Genomic DNA, 19,712 nt, shown 5'->3' on the forward strand with positions numbered 1-19,712 from the left:
AATAATACTTCTTTTGTTCTATACATGTTATTATGCCCATTTGCACATTTTCCAGATAAGGAAACAGACTAACAAATTACCCAAAGTCACACAGAAGTGAACAAAGAACAATTGAAAAGTAATGTATGCCCTTTGCCTACAAAAAAAGAGAGGACAGAAATATTAAAGATTAATTCTTCTGGCTTGACAATTTTGCTCAGGGATAAATTCCTACTTAAAAGAGTCCAAGTTTCTCTTCACAAAGTTAATGCATGATTTCTCACTTGCTCTCGGGACTTCTTTTCACATCTCCCACAAGGTGGCAGCATTTCTCCAATGATATAGTCATCATCAACTAAAGCTACATGGATTGGACAATAGAGCCAGGAGTAGAAATCAGGAGAATAATTAATATAGAACTTATAAATACAGAAAAGGTTACAAATTTGTGATAGTACCCTAATTAAATAAAGGCTTTTAAACCCAGTAATTACTTTGAAGGTTAGTATCTTCCAGCCTCCCTGACGCTTAGAAAAATATTCGTATTAAATTCTTTTAGAGCTATCCTTGTTTCCACCACTTGATGGCAATAAAGACCCCTTAAATATTGAATGTTCATTTTCTTTTTGGAAAGTTGGAAGGTCTGTTTGAAAAATTCAGCAGTCTAGTCCTTTATCCATACTTTCCAGTTTCATCCTGTTCAAGATGCTGTGTGTTCTCCTGGAAGTAGAATGCCCCAACCATTCCCTGGGTCCATCGCCTTTGCAGGAATTCACAGAATGATACTTTCTCCTTGATTGTTCTAATAAATTTAGTAATTTTCTACTGCCAATCCCCACCCGTCCACAATAAATTAAACCTTCTTGGATTTTTTCTTAAAATAGCTCCGAACTACCAACTCATTGCTGTTTGGCCCTATCCCATCCACACAGGTAACTCCTATGACCTGTATCTATAGTCCTCCGCAGGTTTTAAGACACTGACACTTTGTAAAACACAGCTCCAGCGGGCGCGGTGGCTCATGCCTGTAATCCCAGCACTTCAGGAGGCCGAGGCGGGCAGATCACCTAAGGTCAGGAGTTCAAGACCTGACCTACATGGCGAAACCCGGTATCTACTAAAAATACAAAAATTAACCGGGCATGGTGGTGGACACCTGTAATCCCAACTACCCGAGAGGCTGAGGCGGGAGAATCGCTTGAACCCGGGAGGCGGAGGTTGCAGTGAGCTGAGATCAAGCCATTTCTCTCCAGCCTGGGCGACAGAGCAACACTCTGTCTCAAAAATAAATAAATAAATAAATAAATAAATAAATAAATAAAATACAACTCCAAACTGATTGTCTCTAGTGGAGCAAGCAGCACCGAAACGATTCCTTGAAGATAAGACTCTGTGTTGGCATTCTGTGTGACACCAGGTTTTAGACTGCAGCTAAGAACCTAGCACAATGCCATCACTCAATATGAGTTTATTGAATAAATGCGTGATTGGGAAATTATTATTTAATCCTTAGTGTCAGTGATGTCAATGGTAAATTTCCTGAGAAAAGGGACACTTTCAGTACCACTGTTTAGAAATGGGCTTACCACTGCCCCGGTGATCTGGGAAGATGATGGTAGGAGGGATGAGTCAGTATCACATAGGAGAAAGGGAGAATTTGTAAGTGATGGGGAGTCAATGACACAACTCTTGGTGTGCTTTTAGAGTAGTGGTGATGGACTGCACTGACCCATGCTTACTCTCTAGGCTAGTATGCCTCGTCCAGGATCAACAGTAGCCTTGAATGCAATGTCAAGGCTACCGTGGATTTTTTTTTTCCTTATACATCAAGATGCTATCTATTGCTTTGGCCTTTTTAGCAATAATTTTTTGGCTATTGTTGGAAAGTAACAATAAAGATGATTCAGGAAGGCCACTCAGGCAATGAAGGAAAGGAAAGGATAGAGGCTGGGGCCCATGAGCTGTGAATGGGGAAAGCTGAAGAGCTGGTTCCTTTTTCGCTCCCTAAGTACTTAAAGTTTACTGAAGAAAGGGATGGAGGATGGTTGGATGGATGGATGGATGGATGGATGGATGGATGGATGGATGGATGGATGCAAGTTGTCCTAAGAAATGAAGTAGTCTTCATTAAATCATTTCGATATCTACTTTTTTGGGGGAATTTTCTGTGATGGTAATTCAGGATGCTCTATTTTGTCTACTGTGTTACTGTACAGATTGTATCTTTGTGCCGAGTGAAGCAATTTGACTTCTTGGCATTCACATCATACACGCTTGGTGTTTGTAGACAGTTATCATATCATTAGTCATTGCCTAGTTAATTCTGCTTTCATGTTTCCACATAAATGAATCCCTCCCACTCCCTCAGTAATGTCTGTCCTTACTCTCTGATCTTCTTCCAGTATTTCTATCTCCTTCAGGCCCCTGAGCATCTCACTAATAACTTATTGTTTCAGGTAAAATACCAGAGTTATCCAGAAGAAAAAAAAATGTGCTGTGTGGATTCAGGGAAGAGTTAACACTTTTCGTATAGTTCCAAAGTCAAAATCAGAAACAAAGAAACTTCATAACTGGCTCCCCATATTTGTATAAGATGTCCAAACTGTTTTTTTAGTACTTGACTATTTGCTAGTTACACCCACAACAGAAATTTTGAAAGTATGCCTCTACAATATATTATAGTACATTTAATGCCTTTCTCCCCCATAATACTGAACAGGGACCACAACTTTTTGTAAAAGGACTTGCAGAAAGATCCAAAGAGAGGGGAGGAAATTGGATGGCGATCACAGGAAGAGGCCTTAAGCTTGGACAGGAAGAGACTGCCCTCTGAGATCCCTGGGAAATAGTCACGGTGGTGGGGGACAGAGATAAGGTGGAAAGAAGGGCGGGGAGTAGATGGAGGCAGATGGAAGATGAGTTGATTTACCATTGTTGACATCAATTTTCTTCATGAATAAGGAAGCGAGATTGTTGGCTGAGAGTGAGTAGCAATGAGGTTGGGAAGAGTTGAAGAAAGTGAACGCTGGAACAGCCATGCGCAGAGGGAAGAATTTAGGACCTAACTGAAACTGGGAGCCCTCCCTTTGGAGTGGATTTAATCTGAAATTCCGGTGGTTTTTTTTTTTTTCCCCCATCATGCCAACTATATTATCAATACGTATTCATTCTGTTAAATATTCTCGGTCCTCCTCTCTTCTCCATCCTACTGCTCTGTTACAGGTTTCATTATTTTTTGTCTGCTCCTGATTTATTATTACCTCCAGTCTCACCTTGCCAGTCCTTCTTCCTCTAGCTGCTGGAGAGAAAATTTTCACAACCAAATATTACAGCCAATGCCATCATCCACCAGTTAAAGCCAGCTGAGCACAGACACATGAACAAGCCTAGTATAGACCAGGAGATGAGGCTGGAGAGCGAGCAGAGTTAGAGCTTACAGGGCCTTAGATTTCACTGGGAGTGAGAATAGTTGACCAGCTGAGTTCATCCCAAAGTACTAACTCACAGGTACATGAGTTAAACTATTAAGTTTTGAGGCTGGGACTAAGTTGAGGGAGGTGAAGCACCTAGGGTACAAAATTCAAGGAGGCCTCATTTGCACTTCCATGACATAAGAGTAAGTGTCTCTTTAAACTGCTGGCACCTGTTGTTACACTCACCTCACTGGCCTCACCCTACTCACTTACCACTTGCATGGCCCTGTGAAGTTGGTTCCACAGCCATGGATGACTGATACAAGGATTTTCTTGACCTGGCTCCAGAAAAGCTTATTCTGGTCAATCATGGCACATGGACTATGGCCACTACTTCCTTTCTCCCTTTAATCTCCCTGTTATACCCAATAACATATTAATCTGTATTACCAGTGACAGCTGATGGCCAAGCAGGCCCACAGTTTTTCAGCAAATTAAGAAATGTGCTGATACAAAATATTCTGCTCATACTAGGTCAGTGATGGTTTGCTAGGTCAACCTCAGATTTTGAATCAGAAAAGGTGAGAAAAAAATCTTCCAGAGAGCTAAAATAACCCATTGGTCCTCCACTGAGATACCTACAGCACCTAGACCCTGAATCACCACCCAGAAAAGCCTCCATGAAGTATCGATGTACTGTAGATTTTTCCCTAAGATTTCTATGGGATTCCTGTCTCTCTTGAGACAGTCTACTGAAGGAGCTTTTCCTGGGTACCACAAAAGTCGACCACTTTAGCTCTTTAGCCTTTTTCTTCCTATTCACCCTATTATTCCAGTAAAATTGCACCTATCCCTCTAAGCACACATCATATTCCACACCCTTGCTTGGCTGATTCTTTTGCTGGAAGACTTCTCTTTGTTTCTCCTCTTTTTTTCTTTCTCCTCTTTCTTTCTCTTCTTTCTTCTTTCTCCTCTTTCTTTCTCTTCTTTCTTCTTTCTCTCCTTCCTTCCTTCTTCTTTCCTTCCTTCCTTTTCTTTTCTTCTTTCTTTTCTTTTTTCTTTTTCTTTCAAGACAGAGTTTTGCTTTGCCACCCAGGCTGGAGTGCAGTGGTGTAATCATAGCTCACTGCCTCCTGGGCTCAGGAGATATCTCCGCCTCAGCTTCCCGAGTAGTGGGGACCACCGTTGCATGCCACTACACCTGCCTAATTTTTGTATTTTTTTTTAAGAAACAGAGTCTTGCCATGTTGCCCAGGCTAGTCTTCAGCTCCTGGCTCAAGCAAACCTTCCACCTTAGCCTCTCAAAGTGCTGAGATTAGAGGCATGCACCACCACATCCAGCCAAGACCCTCTTTTTCATGTCCCCAGTAGAGGACACTGATGGTGCTTTCACCAGATCCCTTTAAGCATATCATGTACTCATCCTCCAACTTCTTCATGCCTTGCTGCTAATGACTCATATCCTAAAATCTAAGACCTTCAGAGCATTGCTCTGGAGATGTCCTGCTCTTCATATGCCTGGGCGTTTTGTATTCCAGCCGCCGTCCATCAGGGTAGCCCATAACCATGAACAGACTGGTATGGGAGTACAAAAGCTTGGCTCCTTTGCTTCAAGGGGAACAAACTCTGAGGTGTAAATTATGCTACAGGTTTCCCCATGGGATCAGGCTGAGTCTGGGACTTCATCTGAAATTGTACTCTGATATAGTTTGGGCCTGTGTCCCCACCGAAATCTCATGTCAAATTGTAATCCCCAATGTTGGAGGTGGGGCCCAGTGGGAAGTGACTGGCTCATGGGAGTGGATTTCCCTTGGGTGATGTTCTTGTGATAGTGAGTGAGTTATCACAAGATCTGGTTATTTAAAAGTGTGTAGCAACTCCCCTCTCTCTCTTCCTCCTGCTCTAGCCATGTAAGATATGCCTGCTCCCCCTTTGCATTCTGCCATGATTGAAAGTTTCCTGAGGCCTCCCTAAGCCATGCTTCCTGTATAGCCTGCAGTACTGTGAGCCAATTAAATCTTTTTTCTTTATAAATTACCCAATTCCAGGTATTTCTTTATAGCAGTGTGAGAACAGACTAACACACCCTTACTTGGCTTCTTCACATCCTTATATGATATCCTTAACTATTTTACTAGTTTCTCCAGGGAGCATTTCTCTACCACTTATCCCCCTGAAAAACTCTTACCTATGCTTCTAAGTTATGCTTAATTATCACTTTTGTGAAATATCCCTGACCACCTAGGGAGAGAGAATTAATCACTCCTTCCTCTGTGCAACTACAGACTCTTACAGGAACTTCAATGATTGCATTTAAGCAGGTCAACATTTATAATTGAGCTGTCTCTCTTACTGCTCAGAGAGCACTTTGAAGGTAGGGGCATGGTTATGCAACTATCCACTGGAATATCTTCCGTAATCATTAGGGATGCAGGACATAATTGTCGATTAGAAAATATTTACATTGACTTGAAATCTGCTTCCTTGTAATTTTCACATATTAGCCTCAATTCTTCCATTTTACACAGTAGAGTAAGCCTAAATAAGACAGTGATTAATTTTCCAACATCCATCCTTCAGACTTAACAACTCTGGATCCAGGAAAAGGCTCTCAAATGGCTTTAATTCCTCCAATTCACCACCCTTATTACTGTCTTCTTTGTGCCTTGAGTTTGTCAACGTTCCCTTTAAAGCTTGTTATTCATAACTGAAAACAATAGGATGACAAAACAGTAGGATTAAATAAAAGAGCTATGGTTTAGCAGCCCAGTTCACCTCTATTCTTCCTCAATCTGGATAAAGAGTTTTTGAGACTAAGATGGTTCCTAAAAACACCTGTGTGGGGTGTCATACTCTGGGTCCACATGAAGAGAAGGGTCAGTTCAAATCGCTAGGTTTCTTTACATGAACTTTTGTAAGAAATGTTTTTTCCTGGCCAGACGCAGTGGCTCATGCCTGTAAGCCCAGCACTTTGGGAGGCTGAGACTGGCCAATCACCTGACACCAGGAGTTTGAGACCAGCCTGGACAACATAGTGAAACCCCATCTCTACAAAAAAATACAAAAATTAGCCAGGTGTGGTGGTGCACAACTGTAGTCCCAGCTACTCCAGAGGTTGAGGTGGGAGGATCACTTGAACCTGGGAGGCAGAGGCTAAAGTGAGCTGAGATCATGCCACTGCACTCTAGCCTCGGTGACAGAGTAAGACTGTGTCTCAAAAAAAAAAAAAAAAGAAAGAAAGAAAGAAAGAAAAAAGAAATGTTTTCTCCCCCAGTGAATTTATAATATAGAGTTTTGAACCTAAATGCAAAGTTTAACTTCAGTCTGCCAAGCTTTATCTGGTTTGATTTAATTCATTATTGCATCAAAATATTTTTTGAATATTGATGCCACATCAGTTTTTTGGCCTCTCCAGTCTTCATCCTGGTCAATAATAGGAGTGAGAGCAAGACCAGGGCAGAGCCAGAACACTGCCACACCATTACAGACCTGTATTGTAGTAGGCACTGACTTATTAATCCACATTCTGTGGGAGCCGTTGCTCGGCAAGCTCTGAATTCTCCTAACTGTGCTCTCATACAGTCTGAGTGTGTTTGCCAATAGGATGATATAAATAATTATTTTTAAAATTGCCAAAATCAAGTTTTCTTATGTCTTTGGACTCTTCCTAATCTATGGAGCAGACTTACATAGCAATTAAGGGGATAGCTTAAGAGTCTGGCAGATGGATTAATCTGAGTTCTGCCGCTTACCAGCTTTGTGAACTTAAGCTCATTTTAATATCCCTAAGCCACAGTTACTGTACTCTTTAAATAAGAATAATAGTTTCCATTTCACAGGATAGTTGTAAGTAAATGAGGTTATTTATTATATATCAAGAGTTCAACAGAGAATCTAACATGTAATAGTAACATTTTCTCTTATTATTCCAAACTAATGGGAATGTCGGAAAGAGAGTAGCTGATTTAGAGGAGACCAGAGGCCTCGTGAAGAAGGAAACATATGAGCAGAGAGATGAAGAAGAGGGAATGAGCCACAAAGCTGCCTTGGACAGACGTTACAGGCCAAGGGAATGGCAAGGGCAAGGTCGAGCATGTGCACGATCTAACAAGGGGAATGTGGCTGCACCTGAATGATCACAAAGCAGGATCAGAGGGGTTGAGGCTGGAGAGGCAGCAGGGTTGGATCTTACAGAGCCTTGGGTTTCACTTGGAGGGAGATGAGAAACCATTGTAGAAATATGAGTAATGGGATGAGTGACACAAGTGGACTTGTGTTCTGAACAGCTGTCCTAGCTGACATGTGACAACTAGACCATAAGGAAGGCAAGGCTTTAGAAGACTGTTGCAATAATCCAGCAGACGACAGTGTTTTGACGTGGAAGTGGTGAGAAGCAGTCAGTTTCCAGATACATGTGAAGGTCTCCAGGACTATTGATGTGCAGTGAAAGAAAGAGAAATCAAGGATGAGACCATGTAATTTGTCCTAAGCAACCCAGAAGATTGAATTTGTGTTTACTGAGATAGAAAGCCAGGAAGAGGCACAGATTTGGGAGGTGTATCAATCAGGATAAGTTAGGTTATGCTGTGGTAACAAACAACTCCTAAGTCTCAATGGCTTAACCCCCAAAAATCTCCTTCTCGCTCAGGACATTTCCATTGCCAGTTGGTGGGGGCCTCCATTCAGAGGATTCACTTAGGAACCTAAAGGGTCGTAGGCTTCACTTTGACACTGGTTGCCTTCACCACCACAGCGGCGAGAAGGAGCATAGAGAATTGCACTCTGGTTCCCAAAGTGCCTGATGGGAAGTGAAGTTGCTTCCACTCATATTTCATCAAACAAAGCAATCACAAAGCACTGCCTAACTTCAAAGGGGATGGAAGGAAGCACAACCTACTGCATACCTGGACTTAAGAAAGTTGGAAATATTTGGTGAACAGCAGCAGTGACTGCCACCGATGAGAAAACCAAGAGTTTTCTTTCTGTGTTTTGGACATGGCCATTCCCGTGGGGGTGTAGTGTACTAGTCTGAAGTTCAGGGAAGGACAAGGAGTGCATCCAGGCTTGTGGAACCTAGAGTGGATATATTCTGGGGGGAAGCTCCTTTAAGATAAGTAATGCCAGACCCTGTACAAAATTAAATACAGAGTCTTAGGGGAGCATATGCAAATGAAAAATTGGATATCAAATCAAGATGGATCAAAGACTTAAATCTAAGACCTGAAACCATAAAAATTCTACAAGATAACTTTGGAAAAACCCTTCTAGACATTGGCTTAGGCAAAGACTTCATGACCAAGAACCCAAAAGCAAATGCAACAAAAACAAAGATAAATAGATGGGACTTAATTAAACTAAAGAGATTCACACAACAAAAGAAATAATCAGCAAACAGACAACTCACAGAGTGGGAGAAAATCTTTGCAAACTATGTATCCAACAAAGGACTAATATCCAGAATCTACAAGGAACTCAACCAAATCAACAAGGAAAAAAACAAATAATCCCATCATAAAGTGGGCAAAGGGCATGATAGACAATTCTCAAAAGAAGATATACAAATGGCCAACAAATGTATGAAAAAATGCTCAGCATCACTAATGATCAGGGAAACACAAATCAAAACCACAATGCGATACCACCTTACTCCTGCAAGAATAGCATAGTTAAAAAATCAAAAATAATAGATGTTGGTGTGGATGTGGTGAAAAGAGAACAGTTTTACACTGCTGGTGGGAATGTAAACTAGTATAACCACTATGGAAAATAGTGTGGAGATTTCTCAAGGAATTAAAAGTAGATCTACCATCTGATCCAGTAATCCATTCTTGGGTATCTACCCAGAGGAAAAGAAGTCATTGGCCGTGTGCGGTGGCTCATGCCTGTAATCCCAGCACTCTGGGAGGCCAAGGCGGGCGGATCACGAGGTCAGAAGATCAAGACCATCCTGGCTAACACTTTGAAACCCTGTCTCTAATAAAAATACAAAAATTAGCCGGGTGTGGTGGCGGGCACCTGTGGTCCCAGCTACTCAGGAGGCTGAGGCAGGAGAATGGCATGAACCCAGGAGGCGGAGCTTGCAGTGAGCCAAGATCGCGCCACTGCACTCCAGCCTGGTCAACAAGGCAAGACTCTGTCTCAAAAAAAAAAAAAAAAGAGGTCATTATATGAAAAAGACACTTGCACACACATTTGTAGCAGGACAATTCGCAATTGCAAAAATATGGAACAAGCCCAAATGCCTGTCAATCAATGAGTGGATAAAGAAAATATGATATAAATATACCATAGAATACTATTCAGCCATAAAAATGAATTAAATAATGGCATTCACAGCAACCTGAATGGAATTGGAGACCATTATTCTAAGAGAAGTAACTTAGGAATGGAAAACCAACATCATAGGTTCTCACTTACAAATGGGAGCTAAGCTATGAGGACGCAAAGGCATAAGAATGATACAACGGACTTTGGAGACTCAGGGAGGGGGAAGGGTGGCTGTGGGGGGTGAAAGATAAAAGACTACACATTGGATATAGTGTATACTGCTAAGGTAATGTGTGCACCAAAATATCAGAAATCACCACTAAAGAATTTACCCATATAATGAACCACCACCTGTTTCCCCCAAAACCTACTGAAATAATAAAAAAGAAGAAGTTGCACAAATAAGAGGTCCTAAAGTTTAAGCTCCATACATTTAAAGGTGAATTCACCTCTTGGTGAGAAGGTCTAGTTCTGTAAATGGACGTCACCAGGCAGTGGAGGATTTTAAAGCCATAGGAACGAATGAAGTCACCTATAAAGTAGATATAAATAAAAGAGTCCCTGAATCCTGGGAGAATTCTCTGTTTCAAGATTTAGGTGTAATCAGAAATGGAGATTGAGAAATGACCAATGAGATATACTTGATAAAATAATTTTACTTTCTCTTTACATTTACCTCATGCTTGCTGTCCTATAGGCTGCTATTTATTTTTATTACAACTTTTAATCTACTACAGGATGGAGAGTCTCCGATCATTTGACTTTCAACATCTGTATTTAAAAACTAGGAGTAGCATCAAACTAACTCAGTTTAAAATGAAATTCAGCATTAAATCAGCAGTATAAGAAGAGAAAAAACTGTCTCTAGGTCAAGAGATTAAATCTTAACTTCTAGCCCTGTCACCAATTTGTTAAATCACTTGCTCAAGGTCACGTAAATTCTCAAGACCTTTCTGTGTGCATCAATAAAATGAAGAAATACATTATTTTCTCTAGAGTCCTTTCTGACTCTGCCGTTTGGCCTAGGCATTCCATCTTGAGGTGGGCTGGGCCTCAGGACTAGATCACATCAGTTTCCAGGATATGTGTTTAATTGCATTCATTGATGTAAGTATACATTTCAAATTCCCTATTTGCTTTACATTGATTAAGATGTGATACAATTGAAGGTAATAAATAAATGAAATATGAAACCTTCAAAGGATGTTTGGCAATAAAATGGCCTGTAGTTGAGAAGCTCAAAGTCAAGTGTGGGAAGTATTGTTTAATCCCCTTATAAATCTCCCCTTTATTAAAGGGATTTAATTAATCGAAGATTTTAGGTAATAAATAATTTAATCATAAAGAAACAAACTGTATTAGTTTTTTAGGGCTGCTGTAACAAAGTACCACAAAGGAAGTGGCTTAAACAACAGAAATGGCCCATCTCCCAGTTCTGGAGGCCAGCTGTCCCAGAAGCTGTCTGCAGGGTGGTGCTCCCTCTGAAGGGCCTGGGGAATTATCTGTTCCAGCCCCTCTTCTAACTTTTGGTAGTTCCTTGGCTTGTGGCAGCATAGGTCCAATCTTCACATGGGTTCTCCCTGTGTGTGTGTTTATGTCTAAATGTTCCCCTTTGTTAAGGACACCAGTTATATGGTTTTAATATCCACGCTAAAAATCCTCATTTTAATTTCACTACCTCTGTAAAGACCCCACCTCCAAGTGAGGTCACATTCAGAGGTGCGGGGGTTAGGACTCCCACATACCTTTTTTGTGAGGACACAATTTGACCCACAGCACTGCAGGGCTGAGAAAATGGTATTCCAAGCTGAAGGCCTCAGAAGCAAAGTTTCCCTCTGACCTCCTGGCCTCTTAACTCTCAACTCCCAGCCTCCCACCAAGGCAAGTCATAGAAACTAGAACCCTTTTTCCCAAAGCTAGACATAAAACCTAAAAATACTACTCTAACCTTCCCCTTGCCTTTCTGTGCAATAGCTGACCGTAAAGACATTCAGACCCTCATTTCAGAGAGGTCCTACCCCATACCTAAGAGGAAGAAACGTTGCACAGAGAGGCAAGAAGAACCTAAACAGACAGGCTTTGCTGGCTTCCCGGCCAGTCTATTAGATCTTTCCCTTTCATCCAATCGCATCTCTACACCACTCTCCCTGCTTCATCGAACTGAAGCGTAAAATCACAAGCTTCCCCTGTACCTTTGGGTCTTCATTCTGAAGATTCCTGTGTCATGTGAAACTATAATCAGGTAAATTTGCTATGCTCTTCCCTTGTTAACCTGTCTTTGTTATGGGGGTGTCAGTTGTGGCCCTTGTGGTGGGGAGGGAAGAGATCACCTGCTTTCTGCCCTACAACACAAACCTACCTACAATGGCTGCTGCCCAGCCTCAATTCCTCTTTGTCCACAATGGTGCCCACACGGTCCTTCACCCAGGGCTTTTATCTCTACTGTCTTAACATTTTGCAAATCCATTTCCTCCTCTTCATCCTCCCGCTTTAGCTCAGAGCCTCCTAGTTTATTGTCTGGTCTAAGACAAGACTCTTCTATCCAGTCCCTCTAACTTATTCCATGACCCTCCTTCCCCAACCACCACTCACTCTCTACTGGTCAGCCAGTGCTATCTTGCTAAAATGGACCTCTGACTTTGCCACTTCACTGCTAAAAATCCTTGAGTGGTTTTACATTGATCTTTAAAATAAAGTGCAGTTCCTCAGCATAGAGTCCAAATCTGGCTCCTAACCACCTGTTAAGCCTCAACTTTACCCTGTTTTCAGCCATCACAAACACGAGGTAGTTCTTTAAATGGAGCATTTTGGTAGTGTCCTTTTGCAGGGCTGTTGCTAGCATATCAAAAGCCTTTGTGCCAATTAGGAAAAGGAGCCTTCTCAGGGAGGATGAATTACAATCAAGTACCCTTCCCTAACGCTAAATGACGAGTTAATGGGTGCAGCACACCAACATGGCACATGTATACATATGTAACTAACCTGCACATTGTGCACATGTACCCTAAAACTTAAAGTATAATAATAAAAAATAAATAAATAAAAAGTACCCTTCCCTCTGGTGGAGGCTGCCTTGGTGCAGGCTCAGTACACAGCTGTGGGACTGGTTGGATTTCAGTCCCTAGTCAGCCTCCTCCACCTTGTGCAGGATAAAACAACATGCCAACATGTGGCTGCCTGGCCCTGTACTCACATGCAGAAGGAATTCCCCAGGAAAACATTTGTGAAGTCTCAGGTTTGCATCCACCATGAGAAATCCCTGACCTTCTAAGCTGAGGAAGCTAAGATTAGAGGATTCAACAGCAGCACAAAGGAGAGATTGATTCTGAACACCTGCTGCACTGCAAGGGCCATTTCCTCAGGAGAAGGTGAGCTCCTTCAACACAGGAACTGGGTGTTCATCACATCTCAATAGCTCTGATGCTATGCATCATATGTAGTATACGTAGGTACTCAGTCAATCTCAAACGAATTCCATTTTTTTCTTGACAATTAGAGAATCTGTGAATTCAAAAGCGCTAGAATAGCTGAAAACACTAAGAATTTTTTAGGAGAGTGAAACTGGACAGAAACCCAGGCAGGGTGGCCTACTTTGTAGGGAATCTGCTTAGTGCAGCAGAGTAGTCCTAGATTGTGGTTCTAGTCCTAGGCCAGTTACCAACCAGCTTGATGGCTAAGTGAATCAATCACTTGGTAATATCTTTAAACCTCTCAGAGTTTTACAAGGCTTTACAAGGTCCTTCCATACACATTTCTCCCCTTGCTGCCCGAATTTTTAAATTTCACTCTATTATATGCCCTAAAACTCTAGCAGCTAGGAAGCTGACATGAAAGGATTCTCAGCCAATCACATTACAGTATGAATTAGATTAACAATTTTAAACCACCAATTTTTTCAAATTCCTTGCTAAGATGGGTAGACCATGAAGAAACAGATGTCTCAATTTGTAGAGAAGACTGACGGGAAGTTTCAAAACATAGAACATGTTAGAAAGTAGGATGAGAGCTGGGAACTTACCAGCCTCATTGGAAATGGTGTCATCAGTTATTAGCAGGGCTGAGTTTTCTCTCTTCATCCCCCAATCCTCTGCAGATGAGGATGGGTACATGCCCACTGACCTCCTGGGGCCCAGACCCAGGAAGCAAGGATAATAGATAGGACCCTTCGTTAAGGCAAAGAAAAGAGAGGCTCTCTAGATATGATATCACTTGGGAGTCATGCTGTAATGGGTAGCCAATCAGCAGAACTCTCCTCCTTCATTCCTTTCACCTCTTGTAGAACCATAGTACTGCTAGTTCCATTGAGTAGAAAAAGAGCCTGGAAATTGAAGATCCACAGCCTACACCTGCTGGAAATTGAAGGTCCACAGCCTACACCTGGGCCTGCAGGAAAGCCGAGTAAAGACCTCTTCAGGCTCATTCAAGATTGACAGCATCAACCTTGAGGAGAAAAACCAAAGAACTGCCTTCACCATGCTGTGAACCCTCTGAACACAAGAAGTTCTACTAGTAAGACTATTTTGGTAATAGACCTGCACTCTTATCTGCTCTTATTAAATGTAAGAGTAGAGCTAAGGGATCACATTTATTCCACTATAAACCTGGGCCATTATAGGTTGGATTAATCTTTAAGACAAATTTTGTAAAAATATCCTAAAGGAAACAGCATTTTACAATTCCGGAGCCTTTTGGGGGAGATGCTAAGAACCTCTTAGTTTATTCTTTGTTCTAAGTCTAAACTGGTTGAGAGAGCAAGTACTCCATCTAGTTCCTCTTTGCCCTTCACAAAGGCCTTGCTAATTTTTGAACAGGTAGAAAGGGGTTGGTGATACCTAGTTTCCAGAATTTTATGAAATTGATTTTATTGAGTCAGTTCAGTGAGTTACGGTAATTGAAAATAATCCCCCAAATTATCTAGTTCAGTTCATTTACCTAATATATATTTTATTAGCAAATAATTTGTGATCTCCCAAGAGAACATATTTCCTAGCTTCATTGTTTTCTTATTAGATTTTAAATGAGTTCAAATGCTTCAGATGCTTGGATACTGTCAGGCCTCTGAGCCCAAGCCAAGCCATCACATCCCCGGTGACTTGCACGTATAAGCCCAGATGGCCTGAAGTAACTGAAGAATCACAAAAGAAGTGAAAATGCCCTGCCCCACCTTAACTGATGACATTCCACCACAAAAGAAGTGAAAATGGCCGGTCCTTGCCTTAAGTGATGACATTATCCTGTGAAAGTCCTTTTCCTGGCTCATCCTGGCTCAAAAAGCTCCCCCACTGAGCACCTTGCGACCCCCACTCCTGCCTGCCAGAGAACAACCCCTCTTTGACTATAATTTTCCTTTACCTACCCAAATCCTATAAAACGGCCCCACCCCTATCTCCCTTTGCTGACTTTCTTTTCGGACTCAGCCCACCTGCACCCAGGTGATCAAAAGCTTTATTGCTCACACAAAACCTGTTTGGTGGTCTCTTCACATGGACGCGCATGAAAGATACTACTGTCATACCTCTTCTTAAACTCTCCCTTGTCAAAAGCTATTTAATTTGTTATTTACATCTCCTCAACATTTTTCTTCCTCTTACTAGTTTTTGTCTTTTTCCTTTGATCATTCCTCTTTTGCAGAAGAGGCCTACTTGGAGTAGGATTCAGAGAGTATTTATAGCCCAAGGAAAGAAGGTATTCACCCACTTGGGACTGATATATGCCCTGGTTTCTTTCACTGGAGGACTTTCCCTAACATGTATGTCAAATTCTTCAGCTTACCCTGGCTGGACAGCCTTCAAGGAGGTCCCCACTCTGGCCTAAGAAGTGAACGTTGACAAAATGCAGAAGTTGGCTCTGACCATCACTTCTCTAAGTCTTGGTCCTTCGAGCCTAGTAGTGACTCATTTGCAAATGACTAGGTGTGACCAGGCAAGTTATATGTTATTTTATCTATGTCAGCAAGCACAATTACAACAGCTGCTATGACAAAGATGTAGTCTACACAACATAGCTATTTTTGCAGTCTTTAGACTATGCTTTCTTAATCTGGCACCTTTGAAATCATACAACTGACCTTTCACAAAGGGTATTTTCTAATTCCTGGTCTGGGTAACAATCACTCTTTACCATGAAGAACTGTATATAGTTGTGGGACTGCCTGCAACTGGAGGGGTAGGGGTGAGTGAAGACTTTATCACTGCATTGTGTCCTACTGAGTAGCAATTAGCCCCTTATCCCTTCCCTCTTCAAGTACAATTAAAGAACAAGAGTCAGACAGGAAGAGGTTGGAGGCACATGTGTAGGATGCTGCATTTACTTGCTAATTTACCTTTTAATCCAGCAAACTGAGAAAGTGCTTTCCCAAACCACAGACCCCTGAAGGCCCATTCCATCTCAATTAGTCCAGACCCATTACTCACAGATGAGGACAGAAGTTCAGAAAAGTGGGAAGGCTTCCACAAAATCCTAGAAATCTGGGGAGAGTGAGGTTTAGCACTTTGTTTTCACATTCTTAGACAAGAATTCTCACAGGGAGGGATTTCAGATTTATCCCATGATCCTAAACCATGTTGGTCCTAGTTTGTTTTTAATGATGGCTTTTTATATTATTGTTAAAGATGGATTTATTGTCTTGATTATTGGTACTAAATATAAACACAGAAGAGTATAACAGTCTAGTTAATACTCATAATTTTTTAAAAACCCTCAGTGGCTTGGATTTCCTTTGTTGATTTCTGGGAATAGTGCCACCCATGACAACAGATTGGAATCACTTAAATTTATACTCATTTTCAAAATCCAGATGTTTCATGGGCACATTTGAGATTTGTTACAAGATATAAAGTGAAATTTGTGAATCCCCAATGATAACCAGATTAATAACTGCCTTGCTCATGCATTCAGCACATATTTACTGAGCATACATTAACTCCTCACCACAGCTCACCTGCACTTAGGAGGACTCCTAATTGCACTACAGAAAATTTAATAATGCCAGTCCTCCAACTGCCTTATCTCAACCAAGTTGACAGCACATTCTGCTAAACTTACTTTCCCACAATGATTCATCTGGAGAAAGGTGATTTTTGTGAACTTTCATTTTCTCCAAGCAGTGTGGGTGGACAGAAAGAAAGCAAACTTTGTTTCATTGTAGAAAACCCACTGGTTTGACACCGATCAAGGAGTAATTTTCCTTTTTGTTCTCAGAAACATCAGTTTCCTTTTTTTTTTTTTTTTGGAGACAGGGTCACACTCTGTCACCCTAGCTGGAGTGCAGTGGTGCAATCTTGGCTCACTGCAACCTCCGCTTCCCAGGTTCAAGCGATTCCCTGCCTCAGCCTCTGAAGTAGCTGGGATTACAGGCACGGGCCACCACACCCGGCTAATTATTTTTTGTATTTTTAGTAGACGCAGCGTTTCTCCATGTTGGCCAAGCTGGTCTCAAACTCCTGACCTCAAGTGATCTGCCCACCTTGGCCTCCCAAAGTGCTGGGATTATAGGCGTGAGCCACTGTGCCCAGCCCCTTCTTCCTCTTTAATTTTCTAAAGTATAGGCTACTATTACCAAGAAATCCTCAATTGGGTGATGTGCACACTTTAAGTATTCTAATAGTTAACAATATTCCAAGACAGCTTCTTCATACTGTCTAGAATGTGATTATACACATTTGGATGTTTAATCTCCTGTTATGTAGAATCTTAGAGAAGCAGGGTTTCAGGCTTGCAGGGCAGAGTTCAAGCTTGCTGAAGGCTGCTAGCACTATAAAGAAAATTGGCTACCTGGGAATTTCCTCACTGCATAAAGTTTAAAAATGTATCCTTTAACAGGAATTGATTCTTAGTACAACATAAAGGCAGTAGTCTATTTTGCATGGGATCAGCCTTGTTTGCAGTTTTGAATGACAGGTCCACAAACTGAAAGGTTTGGTTAATAAACCATGAACCCCAACAACTCTTTATTAGCACTAAGAAGAGTCAAGTGATCTGAATTACATGGAACAGAAAATTGAGGCAATTATCCAATCATTCAAACCCAGAAAAAAAAAGTCTTTGGCTTGAATTATACAGACAGTGCCCCAATTTCCTATTAAAACTTTAGAAGCCCAACTCTGACAAAAGTCTTTCCTTTTAAAATGTCTTAGGGGTAAAGCTAACAATGTCGCCATCAGAGTATTGAGTTTTATAAGTTGTTAGTAGTTTCCAGGTCACTAACCACATTTTTTCCCCCAGGAAATGAATTCAGGAATTTCTTTGAACGCTTAGCTTCATTGGAACATTAGTCTAAGCTTCTTTTTTATTCCCAGGCATGCATTCTTTATCGGAATAGTAAGACACCTTTGGAATAGGGGCAGGTACTGCTTTTTGTTCGGACTAAGGGGTAAACAAATGGCACCAAAGGAAGGTAGAGGATGTTAATCTACAGCTCAAAATTCTTATATAGTTTAGCAACTAAAATTCTAATGGTGGGTTATGTTTTCTTGGGATTCTATACACAGGTGGCATGTGGACAGCAGTTGGAAAGAGAAAGTACAAAAAGAAGTTAAAGGAAGCTAGAAAAAACAGTAAATGAAGAAATGACAGAGGTGCCAAAGCCAGGTGAGGCGAAGAGGTAAAGCAATAAACTCTTCAAAGACAAAGACAGTCAGCTTTCAATTCTCTTGTCTTTGTTAGATGAAAGGTAGTCCACTCCTGTGTCCTCAAAATGAAGGGACATTTCAAGTACTAGAAGGTGCCCTCTCCTGGTACCTTCCTAAGCCCAACCAGTTCTGAACCCTGCTCCCCACCTTCCCGGCAGTCCCAGCTCCAAGCCTGCAGCTTTGAAATGCAGGCCTCTGGAATGAACGGCAGGCCTGGACAGAACACATCCTGAATCGCAGTCTATTGACTGGCATTGCCTGATGCTGTTTATGCTTGTATTTACCCAGGCTTCCATCCAGCCACATAAATTATAAATTCATCTATACACCCACTGGGGAATCCAACGCACACACGGCACAAAAGGGAGAATATGAAATATTTTCACAGGTAAATTAATACAGGATTTAAAGCTCTGGCTTACCTAGACATTAAAATGAGTAGAGGATGTAACTCTTTCTGTAAAAACTTCTTGTTTAAGTAGCCCTAGTGTCACTTTTTTTAAGGCCTAATACCACTTTAGGAAATTTTTTTCAGCCGCTACATTTAGGTATCTAATGCCGTAATAGAGCTCAAAGCATTTTTGCAAACTATCTTTGCAATGCTTAAAAGAAACACTTAGATCAGGGGTCAGTAAAGTTTCCATCGAGTCCCATAAAGTAAATATTTGAGGCTTTATGGGCCATACGGTCTGTTTAGTATAAGATGCTGCAGCTGTAGCAGAAAACAGCCACAAGAAGATATATAAATAAATGTGTGGCTATGTTCCAATAGAACTTTACTTAAGGACACTGAAATTTGAATTTCAGATAATTTTCACATCATGAAATCTTTTTTTTTTCTAGCATTGTTACCTTGTGGGCCATACGAAACAAGCAGCTGGCTAGATCTGGCCATCAGCCCATAGTTTGCTGACCCCTGGTGTAGATGGTTGAAAGATGAACCTTGTTGCTGTCACAATAACCAAAGTGGTAGAGGGATCAGGGAAAGGCAGTGCAAGGAAAAAGGAGGCAATATTGTGAAGTTGCATTCATCATGGTTTTTTTTCTGTATCTTATGATGTTCTGGTATCTTATAAATTTTGTTGGCAGGGAAGAGACTCCCAGGACTAGCTAATTCTTAGAGACAGCAAAGGACTGGGCCCTGAGCATATCTAACTATTGTCAAGAACATAGCCGCAACCTTCCCCTTTATCTAACTTTCACACACCAAGCCAATATAGAAATTGCCCTAATTCACCCCAGGGGCTAGGTACCAGGCAAATGGAGAACGCCCCTCCAGCCCAGAGCCTGCTGGAATTATTCAGACTTGCCAGTCGGAAACTGTTGGACTTGCTCTGCCTTGCCTCCCTGCAGAAACCTCAGTCAAAGTCTATGCTTTCTTCTTGCTCCTGCTTCTGCCCCCAACCGACACTGGTGCTTCCCC

Source organism: Pongo abelii, chromosome 3 (assembly GCF_028885655.2).
Source record: "Pongo abelii isolate AG06213 chromosome 3, NHGRI_mPonAbe1-v2.0_pri, whole genome shotgun sequence".
NCBI lineage: Eukaryota > Metazoa > Chordata > Mammalia > Primates > Hominidae > Pongo > Pongo abelii.